The sequence below is a fragment of the Ovis aries genome, chromosome 26 (assembly GCF_016772045.2).
Source record: "Ovis aries strain OAR_USU_Benz2616 breed Rambouillet chromosome 26, ARS-UI_Ramb_v3.0, whole genome shotgun sequence".
In the NCBI taxonomy this organism is placed as follows: Eukaryota; Metazoa; Chordata; class Mammalia; order Artiodactyla; family Bovidae; genus Ovis; species Ovis aries.
Window position 1 is genome coordinate 22,309,845 of NC_056079.1, and position 17,784 is coordinate 22,327,628.

At 39.6% G+C, this 17,784-nt stretch overlaps 1 long non-coding RNA gene across 1 annotated transcript; it reads right to left on the bottom strand.

Annotated features, from left to right (window-relative positions):
- Nucleotides 1–11,100: 11,100 nt before the first annotated feature.
- Nucleotides 11,101–16,652, bottom strand: LOC121818059 (uncharacterized). Its single transcript, XR_006058166.2, has 3 exons — nt 16,473–16,652; nt 13,982–14,055; nt 11,101–12,839 (listed from the first exon to the last, which is right to left on the bottom strand). It is a non-coding gene; the product is annotated as an uncharacterized LOC121818059 (long non-coding RNA).
- Nucleotides 16,653–17,784: the final 1,132 nt, after the last annotated feature.

Consider the following 17,784-nt stretch of genomic DNA (forward strand, 5'->3'; position numbering starts at 1 on the left):
CGATGGATAGTGCCCTGAAAACTCTTTGCAAAGAGATCCTTCTTACTAATTTCTTCAACCTTCTAATAAATTATTTCTACTATATACCCTGGAGATGGTTACCAAGCATAGAGGTCTTGTAATTGACTCCTCCTTCTCTAAGTGTTTCTTGTATAGGTGTTCTGGCGGCTTTTTAAATCATCTCATCCATTTTGCCTTCTGCCCAGACTCCAAGAAAAAGCACATTGTCTCATTATGTTTTTAGTCATTCAAAATACTAATAGCAAATTTAGTTAACTCCCTGTCTACTAAGTGTTTCTTATGGAAGAGTTCAGCTAATTTTCTCTACCGAGTTTTATCTTAATGACTCAAAGATTTTTCTCACCATTCAGTTTCGTCACTCAGTCGTGTCCGACTTTTTGCAACCCCATGAACCGCAGCACACCAGGCCTCCCTGTCCATCACTAACTCCCGGAGTTTACTCAAACTTATGTCCATCGAGTCGGTGATGCCATCCAGCCATCTCATCCTCTGTCGTCCCCTTCTCCTCCTGCCCCCAATCCCTCCCAGCATCAGAGTCTTTTCCAATGAGTCAACTCTTCGCATGAGGTGGCCAAAGTATTGGAGTTTCAGCTTTAGCATCAGTCCTTCCAGTGAACACCCAGGACTGATCTCCTTTAGAATGGACTGGTTGGATCTCCTTGCAGTCCAAGGGACTCTCAAGAGTCTTCTCCAACACCACAGTTCAAAAGCATCAATTCTTTGGTGCTCAGCTTTCTTTATAGTCTAACTCTCACATCCATACATGACCACAGGAAAAACCATAGCCTTGACCAGACGGATGTTTGTTGGCAACGTAATGTCTCTGCTTTTTAAGTAGTTAAAATTAAGGAAACTGGAAAATATTGAGCATGTTCGTCTCAAGTGATCCAATATCATACAATAGGACATCTAACTAGTGCTGTAATATCTTGGTCACATGTGCAATCTTGAAAGAACATGACATCTATAATTTCACATGGTGAGTTGCTCAGTCATGTCTGACTCTTTGCGACCCCATGAGTTGAAGTTACTGCAGAACAACTATTTGCAATGATATGTAGAATACACAAAATATGAAAAATGTCAAATGTAAGTCTCTTTTTCCTGTTTGATATAGTATTAAGTTAAACTTTGGTTGAGCAACATCTTTGACTGAACTTTCCAACAATGCTGGTTTACTATGGTGTTATTTTATCTTTGTTTTAATGTAGTAATTTTTTTTAAGTAGTAATAATGTTCATATCATTTTGTTCTGGTTTGAAAGTTGCTTCTATACACTTCTGCCCTAAATCAAGTGATAGAAGCAAAACCAATCTCTTTTTGATTAGGCCTCTTTCTGACTACATCAGTACAGGCCAGACTTTCTCAGGCTACTTGAGTAAAGAGAGTTATAATGCTGATATTTCAGATTATTTTATCAACTCTCCTACAGACCAATTTAGATTATATTTCTATCTCAAATGATTGAGGTATTACTGACTTTTCAATTGCACCCTAAAATGAAAAACATAATCTCTTCAAACTGTTTTGAAGTGCTTTTGTCAACTGCCAAACTGCTGAGGAGGCTTGAGTGCAGATTTTAATTACCATGTTTTATTGAAGTCTTTCAGAGCAATCAACTTGCCTATGGTTACTTGACATAAGTCCCTTGTTTCAAATATCTCTCATCTCAGAAGTCAACAGTTTGTAGCCAGCTCCAAACATTCAAATGCAGTGATACACAATGCCAAATTTTAAATCATTTTTCATTTTGCCATAATGAATTTCCCTGATAAATTTTCTCTTTAAAAAAAGAGAGAAAATCAGGACAAAATATCAGTATGGGTAAAATAAGATGTTTGAAATGGTTTCTCCTCTAAGAAATATTTAATACTGTTACTGAAATTTCAAGTAAATATGTTGCTATAAGTTTTAATTTGAATGATAATGTTATCTTGGGAGGTAAACAAGAAGGAAAATTAAGTTTACTCATAAGAGAGACTCTAATTGAGGAAATACTGAGGGAAGTTAAAGGGAAATGTGAGATAATCATAAACTAAGAGATTGTTAGATGGTTATATTGTAATTCATACTCTCCAGTGCAATAAGACTGTAATTAGGGGCTTTTGCTTGGGTTTTTTGTTTGTTTTAGTGATTCAGCTGCTAAGTTATGTCTGACTCTTTGTGACCCCATGGACTATAGCCTGCCGGGCTCCTCTGTCCACAGTATTTTCCAGGCAAGAGTACTGAAATGGGTTGCCACTTCCTTCTCCAGGGGATCGTCCCGACCCAGGGATTAATAAGAGAAAAGCACTTTATAAGCTAGTAGCTGAAAAGTCACACTGGAGAATTCACTGCTGCTTTTGCTTCTGAACTTACATAAAATCTTTTCCTAGGTGTTTGAGGGCTGGCTGGATGGGGAACAAAGGGGGAAAAATGCACTTTTGGATGCGGAGCACAGGTGAACGTGTGAAAGAAGAGCGGCTCCTATTTAATGATCATTTATTAAGAACCAAACTGCCCTGAATGTTTGCATGCAGCGTCGCGTTGACGCCTCACAACATGTTTCTGCATTAGGATCTGTTCCTTTTCTCCTGTAATTATAAGGGTAGTAAGGCCCAGAGGAAACAGGGATGATAACTTACATTCTAGTGCAGATTTTAGTTAAACAGTTTCATGGAGACCCAAAAATTTAGGATTAGAACAGCCAAGTATTACTGTAAGATCTGTTCTTGTATAACCTCAAGAAGTGTTTGTTTGTTTGTTTGTTTCCCTTGAATATGCTTCAAGAACTTAGGCGACTGGGAACTGGCAGGTAAAATGAATACTTCTCCAGAGGCACAAATCAGAATTAGCATCTTAAGTGTTCTATTTATTACCTCTAGATCTCTGACAAAGTGCCTGTCTAAAAACAAGGTAAATAAACATACAGGGGAGGGAGTTTAAAGACGGTTAAAGTCACTCTGTTGACAGGGACTCCCTCCTTACACATTTTGTACATTAGTTTGAATCTCAGTAGGAAAGAGAAGGTGCACTCAATTAGAATCACTAAGAGGATGTAATGAAAGTTCTAGGAACGCTTTAAGTTACCAAGCAGAGATTTTGCAGAACCAAGGACTAGCAACTGCACGAAGCTGTAACCACCAGGCTTCTGTGGCAAAGGAAGAGTGTTTCCGAGGGTGAGCACCACAGCTCAGCAGAGAATTTCAGAGAGAGGCAGTCCTTACTGGAACCCAGGAAGGAGGTAGAGAACTCCCCTGAACACGCTTTCCTCCTGTGGGAATCAACTGCTGCTGCCCGCCACTGGCTGAATCCAGACTGCAGGCAGAAGGCAGGAACCCCCAGACACTGCAGTCCACAGTGGTCCACTGCTGTTCTGTGCTCCAGCACAGAACAAACAAAAGAATAGCAGAAACTAGGTGTGTGGGCAGGCAGGAAGTGGCAAATGGAGTTCAGCCAACACCCTTCATATATTTTGCAACTCAGCATCCATTCTTGACCAACAGAGAGCAAATCACAAAACCCCTCCTACCACCAAATCATCACAAGATGCTGTCAACTTAACCATAACTTCCATGGGTCCCAAATTATAACATCAGCTATGTAAGGTTTAAAAAATGGAGGAAGCTGAGATATCTGGCACTAGACATATTGCAGTGCCTTTGTCTGTAGCTAGTCAGCTCAAAGTCAGCAGCCACAGTTCTGGTCTCCTCTCATTTCTTACTCCCTTGGCCTTACCCAGGGCCTTTGAGGGCTCTTAAACTTGGCTGCGCAACACAAAAATTTACTTCCACAGAATCCGTGTCCATGTCAGTCCAGACCTTATTCAGTGTCCTCGTTTCCCATGGACATTATTACTCTACATGAGAATACAAAGAAATTCCTTTAAAAGCCCCCAAGTCCAAGCATAGTTCTTTTTCTCTACTTTGTGTAGTAATAACCCAATTTTCTCTCGGTAATCAGTATAAACCACCACAGTTTACAAATTAGCCCCTTCATTTGCTTGTCAGCTCAGTAGAGAATGAGCTCAGAATGGCCAACCGACAGTCTCATCTTCATGAGACCATGACTCTTGGCATAGGTGTCTCTCTCGGGTACTAGGACTGCCAACCCAACTGAATCCAAGTTTCTTGCGATCAAAAGAAAAATATTGTGAATGGATTACTAGATATTATAGTGAGAAGGAACTCCTCTCTCGTCCTATTGCTATGATTTTGGGGAAAACAGTACAATATACCATCTTCCATTTTAAGGCTTATGCTGTAGGCTACAGGACAGGATCTCAAATTTTCTGGGTTTTCTCTCTTCCAAGGTGGCATTACAGTTGCATCTTCAGTTGGCCATTTCTGCCATTTTATCAGGTCAGCTGATTTTGACTGAATTCTTTCACTGGATTCTGTGGTATGATCTCTGGAACCCTTCATTCGTGGTAAAATGTAATTAGAAATGATGTTAGTGGTGACAGGGCAAGGAAAAGACATTCTGTGAGCATATGAATGGGGCTGCTGGCAAAAAGTACTGTGCAAGGACTGGCCAGCCTGCAACCGGGTAACTCTGCCTCTGGAAGAAGAAACCGCTCTCCTTTCATGGCGGAAGTCACTTTGGGTATCAGTTTTCGGTTGCATGGCTGGTTAGTCCACGGAAAAATGGTACCAAACTGGCTTGGCATTAGCCTGCTTTTTGGTCATTTGGGCACAAAGCACATCAGTTTTGATGAGGAAAAGTCCATGTTATTGGCCCCCCAGAACAAGAACCAGAAATCAGAAAACAAGTGTATTTAAGAAGCACATAAAAAAAACCACAGACAGTTCTTGTCTGTTTGATTCTTTGTCACAGATGACTCTTTAGGGAATTTAAATAGGATGCAAACATCTTTGCACTTTGTTCCTATTTTGACAGTAATGTCCACATTGATTCCCACCACTCCAGACTTCCCTGTCAGCCATCTTCCAGTTTCCTCCTTTCTCAGTTCTGGATGAGCCAACCCATCCAAGAGGCATTGTTCAGGAATTAGTGTAGAACTGAACCTTTTCAAATAGAGTGAACAGAAAGATTTACTGCTCACATCACAGCCAACTGGAAGGATTTCCCTTCTGCCTGACCGCACCCCTCCTAGTGGAAAGACAATGCAGCCGCGTTGCCTCCAGCTGGTGAGGCTGCATGCCTCTGTGAGTCCTTCACAGAGAAGAATTTCTGTTATTTAAAAACTGATCAGGATTCCACAGGTACAGGGTTGGAGGAGGGACAGAGAAGCAGTGGAACGGAATACACCTTCCCCCCGCCCCCTGCAAATTGAGTTTTTCCAATCTGCTCTGGCCTGATCTTGTTCATAGCATTTCCAGCAATAAAGGAATGCTGTGCACACCAGTCATTATGATTTGATGATCAAAAAAAGAAAGAATAAAAAAATACTGGATTACTTGCTAAGCTGCCATTGCCAAGTGACCTGCTGTACCATGATCAGAAACCCAGTAGCAAGCCAGGAGCTTCTTTGCAAACAGAGAATAGCTGGAGGTAGAAGAGACCATCATACCTTTGCCTCACACTCCTGAGAGTCTGTACTGTGATCTTTCAATTAATCTCAGTCTTTCTGCATGTAATATTGTTTCAAATACTTGGACTAATATAGTTACAAAAAATTCTGATTGAGTACATCTGAATTGATAAACTCAGTCAGATCAGGATTTATATTTAGCTCTCTTTGGCCTATATCCCTTAGAAACCATTCAAACATGTTTTTCAGCCACTTAGTCATCAGTTTTGGCCAGGTCTTTGAACGTCACTGGCTGTGTCCTTTGTCTCCTATAAAGAGATATTGTAACTTTTCTTAGAAACATAGAGAACAATTAGGAAAACTGGGTAAAGAAACAGCTGGTGGAACCACTGGATTCCTGGTAATGATCACTTTGACTCAGTGATCTCAGGAGATTCAGCAGAGAAATTGGTAACCAGTTAATCGAATATGACTAACTGATCACCTGTTATCTTACTTGAAAATAATCCTCCACTGATCCAATTAACTATAAAACTTCATTCTTTCTAGAAATTATAAGACATAGCCTATTCCCAATCAATGTTTAACATCATGTTGTCAATAGAACATGATGCATAATATTTGTTATTGCTGTGTACAATTCATAATAATGAATTCATGTTTTTCATTAAATGTACTTTTAATTTCTATACATACATGTTTTCCAGCCTTATCCTAAGCACACACAAATCTGAATCATGGCTTTGTTTGCTAGCTATAGTTTTTCTAATAAATAAAAATGAAAATACCTATTTTTAAAAGACTTTATACATTTTAAAATTTTTTATTGGAGTATAGTTGATTTACAAGGTTTTGTTAGTTTGAGGTGTACAGCAAAGTGATTGTTTTATATATATATATATGTGTGTGTGTGTGTGTGTGTACACATATATATTCATTCTTTTTCAGATTCTTTGTCCATATAGGGTATTACAGAATACTGAGTAGCGTCCTCTGTACCATACAGTAGGTCCTTGCTGGTTGTCTTGCGCATGGTAGAGTGTGATGCTAATCCCAAGCCCCTGATTTATCCCTCTCCCCGCCTCTGCGTTGTTTTCCCTTTGGTAACCATTTTTTTTTCTTACTACCTGTGAGTTTGTGTCTGATGTTAGTAAGTTCATGTGTATCTTTTATTCCACATGAGTGTTATCATATATTTGTCCTTCTCTGACTTCACTCAGGATGACAGTGTCGAAGTCCATCCATGATGCTACAGATGGCATTATTTCATTCTTTTCATTATGTACCACATCTTCTTTGTCCACTCCAATGTCAGTGGACCTTTAGGTTGCTTCCATGTCTTGGTCATTTCAAACAGTGATCTAATGAACATTGGGGTGCATTGTGTCCTTTTGAATTATGGTTTTCTCTGGATATACGTCTAGGAATAGGATTGCTGGATCATATAGTAGTCCTGATTTTTACTTTTTCAAGGAATTTTCACAATGTTCTCTGTAGTGGTTGTAACCAATTTACATTCCCATCAACAGGGTGGGAGGGTTACCTTTACACAGTTATCTATTTTTAAAAATTAACCCATTGTCTTCTGAAAATTCTGTATGCATGCAGCAGTGAGAATAAACTATACTTACATGAATCATATGGGAAAATTTCATGTGTGCCAAAGAAGCAAAAGAAACCACACACAAATGAGCATTTCAGTGGACTGACTATTTATGTCCCCCTCCACAATGTCTGTATGTTGAAAACCTAGTGTGTGATGCGATGGTGTTAGGAGATGAGGCATTAGAAAGCTGACGAGGCCTTAAAGGTTGAGCCCTCATGAAAGGAATCAGTGCACTTACGCGAGAGACCTGACAAAGCTCCCTTGCCCCGTAGACCCTTGTGTGTGGTTACTGCGGAGACAGCCAGCTATGAAGCAGGCTCTCCTCACCAGACACCACATCTTCCAGCACCAAGATCTTGAACGTCCCAGTCTTCAGGACTGTAATAAATGTTTGCTGTTTACACATTTTCCAGTTTATGGTTCTTGGTACAGCAGCTCAACAGACGAAAACAAGCACGTGCTGAAAGATGCCAAATCTTACAGCATTTGTACGTACAGGGGGGAAATAAAATGGATTTTTTTTTTCAGAAGTTGGATTAGTGGTTATCTTTTGTTGGGTGGGATTTGTGTTGGTAAAAAGAATTTGTGTTGGTGAAAAATAAAATTGATTTTTTTTTTTCAGAAGTTGGATTAGTGGTTATCTTTTGTTGGGTGGGATTTGTGTTGGTAAAAAGATTAATCTTCGTTATTTTGGGAAGATTCCACGAGTGTCCGGTCTATTAAAAATTATCCAATTGTTCACTTATAATAAATGTCCTCTATTATTCCCAATACATTTCCATGCTTGTTTTCTTTTTTCTCATGAATTTTCTACACTTCAAATACAGGATCTTCTTACTGCCTTTGAGCTGTCTGCTTTATTATTATTGGTATTTGGCGTCCAATAACATGCCAAGTACCCATGATCTTCAATTGTATAGCATGTTACAAAGACAAACGGGTGCCTTGTGCTTTCAGCGTAGGGTTTTCTAAGGTTTTTCAAAGATTATGGAGAAAAATTTTTAACTTTCATCTCTGAATTCTCTCATAAAGATCTTAGCTAAAACATAACACTGGAGTCAGTGCTTTCTTTCTGCTCCAGGCTGTTTGAATCATATGTGTCTTGACAGTCTCCTCACTTTCTCTCCAAAATCTTTCTCAGAACTTTTGTTCCCATACCTCGTTGGTTTCCATACTTATCTGCACACTAAGGCAGAGTTACATTCTCAAACAAAAGCATCCACTATTTCCCCTACACATGGAATTTTGATGAATTCAATGATCACCTCAGGTATATTCCAGATCTAAAAGTACCATAATATGTTCAATAGGTAATTAGGTGAGTATTTGACCAACCTGGGTTCAATCCCTAGGTCGGGAAGATCCCCTGGAGAAGGAAATGACAATCCACTCTAGTATTCTTGCCTGGAAAATCCCATGGATGGAGGAACCTGGTAGGCTACAGTCCATGGGGTCACAAAGAGTCGGACACAACTGAGCAAATTCGCTCACTTGCTGATCCTTAGCTCTTTTTTCAAAACCACAATAAACTGCCTGCAAGTATGTGATCAATAACTACCCCAGTGAGGTCACTTGAGTAATTAAAAATTCCTGAGATTTGCAACAGTAGTGATTATATACTCATTGTTGACTGTTCCAGCCCCATTTAAATAAATTGTACAAATCAAATTGATCATGTAAGATGGACTTCCCTGTCATCCAGTGGGTAAGACTCTTTGCTCCCAAGGCAAGTGGCCTGGGTTCGGTCCCTGGTCAGGGAAGTCTCATATACTGCAACTGAGCCTGCACAGCACAACTACGGAAGCCCTCACCTTGCAGGAAGACCCAGTGCCGCCACCAAAAAAAAAAAAAAAAAAGTTGGTTATGTAAGACTGTATGTCTGTGTATTAACATAGTTAACAAGAATTCAGTAATTTAATGATGGCAAGGCTACAATGACTGTGATAAAATCTAGATGCTAGTTTGCATCCTCTGTGTCCCACTGACTTTCACATTGTTTTATCCTAAAGGAAAGACCATGTTTTGTAAAAAGAATCCACATCTACCTTAGGAAGCTTGGGAAACTGGTTTGCACTGGAGTATCCTGAGTTGATCAATGACACAATTAACATGATGATTATGCAAGAGAACTGTGAAACCTGAATGAAAAACAGAATTGATGACTGAGGCTGAGACAGTAGGATTACAAAGTTAATGTTAAAAAGAGTACACGTGGTATTTTTACTAGAGGTCTTTGAGATACTGGACTAGTGGAGGCCAACTGAAAGGTGAGTTTTGGCAAGTTTGTTACTTGAGAGCAGTGTTGATTCTCAAATTCCAAGTATAACTGGCTTTTGTGTGTTTCAGCACAGGTATGGCTTTGTTTATTTAAGCCACTTGAGATAATAGCTCTTTTAATTCTGTGGTATTTCTAACATTTCATTATTATATTTTAAAGGGCATTTTTGGACACTAGTATGTGAACCTCTTGATACAATGTTTACTAAGGTCTGATGAGGCTCCAATGTAGTGTGCAGACAGGAGTCTTTTGACTTCTTCTAGAACAATTTGTTTAACTTTTATTAAAAAGTTTAAGTTTTGGGGCATGACAAGACTCTTAAGTGTTTAGGTTTTTGCAAAGTGACATAAATCAAAAACTTAAATTGAAAAAGGCTCAACCTATCTATTTTAAATGAAAGAACTGACAATTTTTTGATTAATAAGTATTTAAGCTGTCACTAGCCACCCAGTGTCTTGCTAATGATTTTTCCCCTTTATAGACGACAAATCCAACTGATTAACTGTCCTAACTGCTACTGTGCACATCCCCTCCTTAGCAGGAGTCTTGGTAATTTGGAAGATATTTTTTCAATGGAAATTTGCTTGAAGCCTTAAAATGCAGACAAAAAAATTCTTTATAAATAATACACTATGTGGCTGAGTTAAAAGCACAAGTAAGTGTAGATGTGTTCACTGATTTATGTGAATGGTAAAGGTGTGTTACACTTCAGGGAAAATGTCTATAGTATCGTATATCATTAAAAGCATTTTTAAAATTTATTTTTAATTGGAAGATAAATGCTTTACAATGTTGTGTTGGTTTCTGCCAAACATCAGCAAGAATCGGCCACAGGTATGTCCCCTCCCTCCCGTCCCTCTTGGTGGTCACTGAGTGCCTGGGTGAGCCCACTGCATCCCACAGTAGATTCCCTCTTGCAATTCATCCCACCCTCTGCTTACCTCACTGTGTCCACAAGCCTGTTCTCAATGTCTCTGTTACTGCCCTAAAAATAGGTTCACCAGTAACATCTTTCTAGATTCCATGTGTGTCCGTTAATATATGGTATTTTTCTGCTTCTGACTTAACTCTGTATAACAGGCTCACCTACCTTACAACAACTGATTCAGATTTGTTCCTTTTTATGGCTAATTGTTGTTAAGTCATGTCTGACTCTTTTGTGACCCCATGGACTGCAGACCCACCTGGTTCCTCTGTCCATGGGATTTTCCAGGCAAGAATACTGCAGTGGGTAGGCTTTTCCTCCTCCAGGGGATGTTCCTGACCCAGGGATTGAACTTGCATCTCCCGCTTTGGCAGGAGGACTCGTTACCACAGAATCACATGGGAAACCCTATGGCTGAGTAGTGTTCCCATTGTAAAAACATTTTTGAAGAATGCCTATTGACTTAGGTTTATTACTCTAAAGAAAAAATTAAGATTTATTTAAAAATTAGTCTTACAGGATTTAATTCAATGTGCTATATTCCTAACATGCCAATTTATACAACACACTGTAAAAATTACATTCATTACTTAAAGGGGGTATACATAACAAAACAATAAAATTATTGCAATTTTAATGCTTTTAGTTTTTATTGAAGTATAGTGGCTTTACAGTGTTGTTAGTTTCTTCTGTAAAGGGTTAGTTTATAAATACAAGATATGCTACATCACCATCATTTCTTGTAAATGAAGAGTCCAGTAAGTAAGTGATTCAGCAAATATAGCAAACTACATTAATTCATTTTAAAATGTTTATTATTCTACAGATAATATAATAAACTTTGGATGTAGTCAACAGTTTTCTAATCATAAATATCTCTCTCCAATTGCTTGATTCTAATACAATTCTTAAGAACTCTGCTGTTTGGAAACAGAGGGGCTAAAGGAGGTGAAGAACAAGAGCAGAAAACCCAATTCAGTAATTACTAGAAGTCACAAGTTCCCAGGTACAACGGCGGGTGAGGTAAGAGAATGTGGTGAATGTCACCCAGTTATTTTAATAATTCCTTGGATGCATCAGTAAAACAGCCACAGTTACATTTACTAGTAAGATTAAAATTGCACAGTACCTATAAATCAGCACGGTTCTTGAGTCGGGATGACTACTGTTCCTGTTTGTCCAGGACTGAGAGACGTTCAGTGTTAAAATCAGGTGAGGTCCAGATAAACCGCAGCAGTCACCCTGAAGCACCTGCTCACGTCTCCATTTGTACCCCATCACCCTCCAATAGTTTAATAGGAGTTTTAAAAGAATACCACAGGACTCCATCACAATTGTTTTAATTCTTGACTTTCCTTTCCATTTAAAGTGCCATCCGCATTATCCAACCTCATGGTTTGTATCATTGCATTTCACCAAAGGGATGTGATTTTTTTTTTTGCTGGCAGTAATAATCGATCTGTGTTTGTGTCATTTTCTTTAGTACTTGGCATTAAAGCAGGGTAAAAGATCAGAGACATATATCACATTAAGTATTACCTGCTGTGAGGCATGTGACAATAAACATTTTGTTCAGTTTATTATAGCTTTCTAAAAAGATTATTTATTGTGATCATTTCACAATATATGCAAACACTGAACCATTTTATCATACATCTGAAATGTTACATTTCACGTATACCTCAATTTACAAAACAAGAATCATATGAATTTTATCGAACTTTCAAAGAGGATGGAGAAGAATAGATGTACTTTTACCTATTTCAACCACCAAGTACAAGTTCAAAACTGGGAGATATTTATGTTTACGTGGAATGACTTGGTGAATTTTGAAGTTTTCTTTTGGTCTCATGCTATCTCAGAATGAATACTGGAGAAGCTGCTGAAAGAACCCTAGCACAGCCTCCTCTCTGTAGCCGAAGGACCAGGTAACAAGAGAAAAACCTTCACCCAATAACCGCTGTAGAGTAACCTGTAGAGTAGTAAGCCCCAGCCTCATCCTTTCTAAAGTTCTGAGTGGAAAAGCAAGACTTCCACCCTTGGCGGGCAACAGTGAGACACCCTAACTCCTCCTGCAGCTTGGTATCAGAACAGGCTGACTGGAGAACTGAGCCTTCCATCCCTGACAGACCACTCTCATGCCATGCTGCAGTGGAGACGAGGACAGAGTCTGGATCGCCACTCCTCTGCCGCAGTAACAGGGTACCTCCACCTCCTCACCGAGGGGTGAGGAGAACAGGAACAATGCAGTCAAGGCTCTTAGCACTACTCAGTGATAACGAGTCCACTTCCTCCAAGGAACTGGCGGTGGGGGCCCCAATGGAGCCCAGTGTCGAGATCTTCTCCTGCTCCCAGCCAGGTCCCAACCGAAGTTGAAGCGGAAGCTGGAACTCTGAGCCCAACCAGTAGTAACAAAGAGCCCATGTTCATCCCAATGGGAAACCAGGCCATGTGAAGAACCTGCGTCCAGCTCGTCTGAAGGTAACTAGACGACACCCCCACCCTCTTCTTCCACTGAAGTGGCCACTGGAGGAAGCTTGATGAACACAAAATTTAAATAATAATCAGATTTTAGCTTGAATGTCCAGGTTTAGGGGGGAAGAAAAAATCACTCGTCACACAAAGAATGAGAATAAGCAAACAATTTGATTCCAACACCAGGATTATATGGATGTTCTTAATTACACAATGCTTACATTTGCTTTCCTAAGGAAATAAAAGAAATAAGAATTAATGGAAATTTTAGCATCCAAAAAATATCCATTCATCTCTAGATGATAAACTGTGATTATCTATTAATCAGGATACTGTTAAGAAGGATGTCCTGCCATTTGTGACAATGTGGATGAACCTGGAGGGCATTATGCTAAATGAAGTGAGACACACAAATGAGAACTGCCTCCCTCCCTCAGCTGAACCGGGACAGACAAACGGTAGGGGCGGGGTGGGGGGGGGGGCGAGATGGGCTGCTGCTGGGCAAGTGCAGTAAGTGCTGCAGCGCCACTGTACAGCACGGCGTACACAGCACGGCGCTACAGCTGTGTACTGTGCCAGACACTGAAAGGTCCCTAAGGAGGTGCTTTTAGGTGCTCTTACCGCACACACACTTACACCTCAATAAAGAAAGGGGACGGAGAGGTAGGTTTCCTCCCTGTTGTAAACGGCATGTCTCATTACTACCACTCAACTTTTGGGCAGTTATCCATAACATTTATGTCCTTGAAGCTTTCTCCTGCTCCAATAAATGGTTAAGGCAAGCAAATTAAGCACTTATAGAGAACAACAGTTTATATGTGTTGTAGGCTAAGATTCATGAGTTTTTAAAATGTTGTCTAAATCACTCTATATTTATTCTAGTAAATCTTGTCTCTACAGATAGATATCCTCCTACCTCACCCAAACTCTGACATGCGCATTGAAAAGCTCAGTTTACGTATTCGTCACCACTCCCAATTAGTTAACTGAGTGTTGTTTTCACTTAAACATCTATGTGGCTGAGGGTTCAAACTGACTCATGCTATATAAATTCTCCTGTATAAAGATCTTCTCTGTCCTTGGACAAAAGTCTACAAGTTTTACAACTGTCCCAAGGAACTGTTACATGATTCTGTATTTTGGAATAGAGAACAGTGTGTTAAACTGGGAATATAACACAGAAATGGTTACAGATCAAATTACCTTCAGCTCAATGAAAATACATGGACTCCATTTTCTCAGATCAGGATTCCCTTGTGTCTGTTTTCTCTGAAGTCCTGAAAAGAAACAAGAACTTCTCTGATGCTGTTATAGATTTTCATACTGGCAGTAATATGTCTTTCATAAGTCTGAATTATCATTAGATGAAATTCTCCCCTTAGAAGGGTCAGTTTGGGGGACCCCTAAAAATTACAACATGTATACTCACAAACCAGCTTCTTAACCGCAGTCATCCGACCACAGCAACCCTATCTACTATCCTGGCTCCCACGTGCACAGCCCAGGGAGTCGCTTGCAGCATCTCCAGCACTGCCCCTGCCCAGGGTGAGAATGTTTGTGTGACTGTCAGAGCTTAACCATAAAGCTGAAGAACATTCTTTGTCTACAAGGGGACACTGTCAAGCATTCTGTCATCTTACACTTACTACATCAGTCTCAAACTCTTCAGTCTGAACAGTGAGTTTAAAAAGTTGTCTCATTTCACCTGGTTGGCTATATCTAAAGTGAAAGTGAAGTCGCTTAGTCGTGTCTGACTCTTGTGACCCTATGGACTGTAGCCTACCAGGCTTCTCCATCCATGGGATTTTCCAGGCAAGAGTACTGGAGTGGGGTGCCATTGCCTTCTCCATGGCTATATCTAAATTAGCTTTTAAATCTGTCTATATACAAAAAAGAAAAAAATCTAAAATCGGAAAAGTCAAAACTTTCTTTTCAGATTCTTGACAGTTCATTCAGAAAAAGGTATTTGTGAGCTGTAAGTTCTAGAACAGGTCACTACATAGGCCACATGGAGATTTCGACTGTTTTTTTCCTAAGCGAGTAGAGGAATTTATAATACGTATCTAAGGTGGTGGTTGTGTTTCTTTGAAATAATAACAAACATCATTCACATAACCCTATCATCCACATTTGACGATTACTCTAATAACTGAAGTTCCATGTATTCTGGCAGTGTGTACAGCGAATCCCTAGGTATCCAAGGACCAAGATCCTAGGATGTTTGAGAACCTTGTATGAAATGGCACATTGTTGTTTTGTTGCTAAGTCCTCTCTTTTGTGACCCCATGAACTGTAGCCTGCCAGGCTTCTCTGTCCATGGGATTTCTCAGGCAAGAATACTGGTGTGGCTTGCCATTCCTTTCTCCAATTTTCCCAACCCAGGGATCGACCTCGCATCTCCTGTATTCCAGGTGAACACAATGAGTCACAAGGGAAGTCCTAAAATGGCACAGAATTTACATATATTCTACAGCCATCCTCCAGTGTACTTTAAATCGTCTCTAAATTACCAGTAATGCCTAATAAAATGTAAATGCTACTTAAGTCATTGTAATATAAATACAATGTAAAAAAGTTGTTACAATGCAAATTCAAGTTTGCCTTTTGGAAATTCTGGAATTTCAATCCACAGTTGGCTGAACCTACAGAAGCAGAACCTGTGGATACAGAAAGCCTGTACGTCTGTTCACTAAGAAAATAGTAGAGGGGAGGAGACGACGACAGCTCTGGTCTGTCTGACTAAAGAAACTTTCATACCAAACTCTCTGTATCCTCATCTTAATCTTTTGTTAACAATCTGCTCATCGGGCTTGTGGTTTGAAAGAGACTATTTAAAAGGTAATGAGCCAGGATTTGAAAGGAGGGAGGGCGGAAAGGGGGTACAAAGAAGGAAACTGAAGGAAGAGGGTGGGGAGATTCATGGAAGGGAGAGATGCTGCGGTCGGTTGGGGGTGGTGAGGAAGCCTGTGAAGATGAGGAGTCAGAGGAAAACAGCTGGAGAAAGAAAGGCTGTGAAAACGGGTCAGATCCCCCTGCACTCACCCTCCTCACCGCAGGCAGATCAATCTTTTTAAACCAAGGCACCCTCCCTGGCTTCAACCTTTTAATCAATAAAATACTATCTACTCTTAAAAAGTACTGAGAAAAACATATCCAATACTCTGACAGGCTGTTTTTAAAAAAATATTTTAAATGGAAGTAATAGGAAAACAGTTACTTGCAATGAGGAAAAACATTCTGTAGTCTGATTTGCATGTTAACTCCTTTAAAGTACCATTATCTCAAATATCAGCAAGTGCTATATATTTCAAGGGTTACTGGCAGGTTTTTGAGTTTCATTTTATTTTTGTGTTTGTACTCCAAAAACTTTCAACTGGGAATTTAACAGTGCTTTTTAATAAATATTTCAGGATGCACTCACTTTTTAAAGATTCTTAGGTCTTAGCTGTGAGAAGAAACACCTTGGAGATACTGTGGGTTTTGGTTCCAGACTACCACAATAAAGCAAGACTATCACAATATAAAATTAAGTATACATTTTTCCTTGGTTTCCCAGTATCTATAAAAAGTATGCTTACACTACACCGTACACTATTCTGAAGTCTATTACGTATGCAATAACACTATGCCTAGAAGAACAATGTACATACCTTCATGTTAAAATGCATTACTGCTAATAAATACTAACCATTACCTGAGTCTTCAGCAAGTCATTATCTTGCTGACAGAGGGTCCTGGCTTCGATTGTTGATGACTGCAGACTGGGCTGGTGGTTCCTGGAAGCAGGGAGGAAGTGAAGTGAAGTCGTGACCCCATGGACTGTAGCGGGTTGCCATTTCCTTCTCCAGGGGATCTTTCCCACCCAGGGATCGAACCCGGGTCTCCTGCATTGTAGGCAGATGCTTTTACCCTCTGAGCCACCAGGGAAGACTTGCTAAAGCAGTGATGGCTATGGCAATTTCTTAAAATAAGACCAGGAAGTTTGTCACACTGATTGACGTTTCCTCTCATGAACGATGAAAATAAATAGTTTCCCAAGTGTGTATACATTATTCTCTTTTACATAATATTACTATTTATGTGTTATGTGTGTATATAGTATATATAAAATTATATATCTATGAATCAAATATTTTTTTGCTTAAGGAGTTGCCAATTCTGAGTAAAAAGGGTAGCAAAAACATCATTAAAAACATCATTTTGGAACTAAAAATGCACTCATATCTAAATCAAGTCAAAATTTTCTATGGAAACTTTGAAAGTGGAAAAAAATTGCTTTGAATTGCATGTACCCACAGAAGAAATGCAGTATGCTTGGAGCCTTTATAATGGCACACTGGCTGTGTCAAAATGTTGGTTGAATAGGCAAAGTGAAAGTGTATTAAGATGGATAAACATTTATGTTAGACATTTCTCCGTTGCAAGCAACAGACCTCAGTAATGAAACTGGACACTTACACGAGCTACAAAGTGGTGGCAATCTGTGGCACATACACCTAAAACCAGAATACAGGCTAGGAAGGCGTCAGTCAAGTTTGAGTATCTTCAAAGACTGCAATGTATTCAACTTCTCCGTCTTCTACATCTGCTGCATGCTAAGACTGAAAACCCTCATGTCATAGAATGGTTGCCAGCAGCTTCCAGGGCAACAGACATCCTCATTTAATTCTGGTTAATGAAAAGATTCTTTCCAAACAACACCTGCTAAAAAATGAAAAATGCTTGTTCCCAAGAAGCCTGTTGTGAGAATATATACTCGTATCTCATTGACATGAAGGGAACCATGAATCCATCTCCAAACAAAAAACCATCAACAGCTTGAAGGGATGTATGTGCTGACTACATTGGAAGAAAGATCTGAGGACAAGTTCACACAGACTGCACGGGGAAGGGATGAATGCCTGAAAAATGACACCAAAAATAAAGGAGAATGGATAGTGGAAATCCCAAACTAATAAGTGACTTTTCCTATATATTTTTAGAAATATTAGTATATCCTACATTCT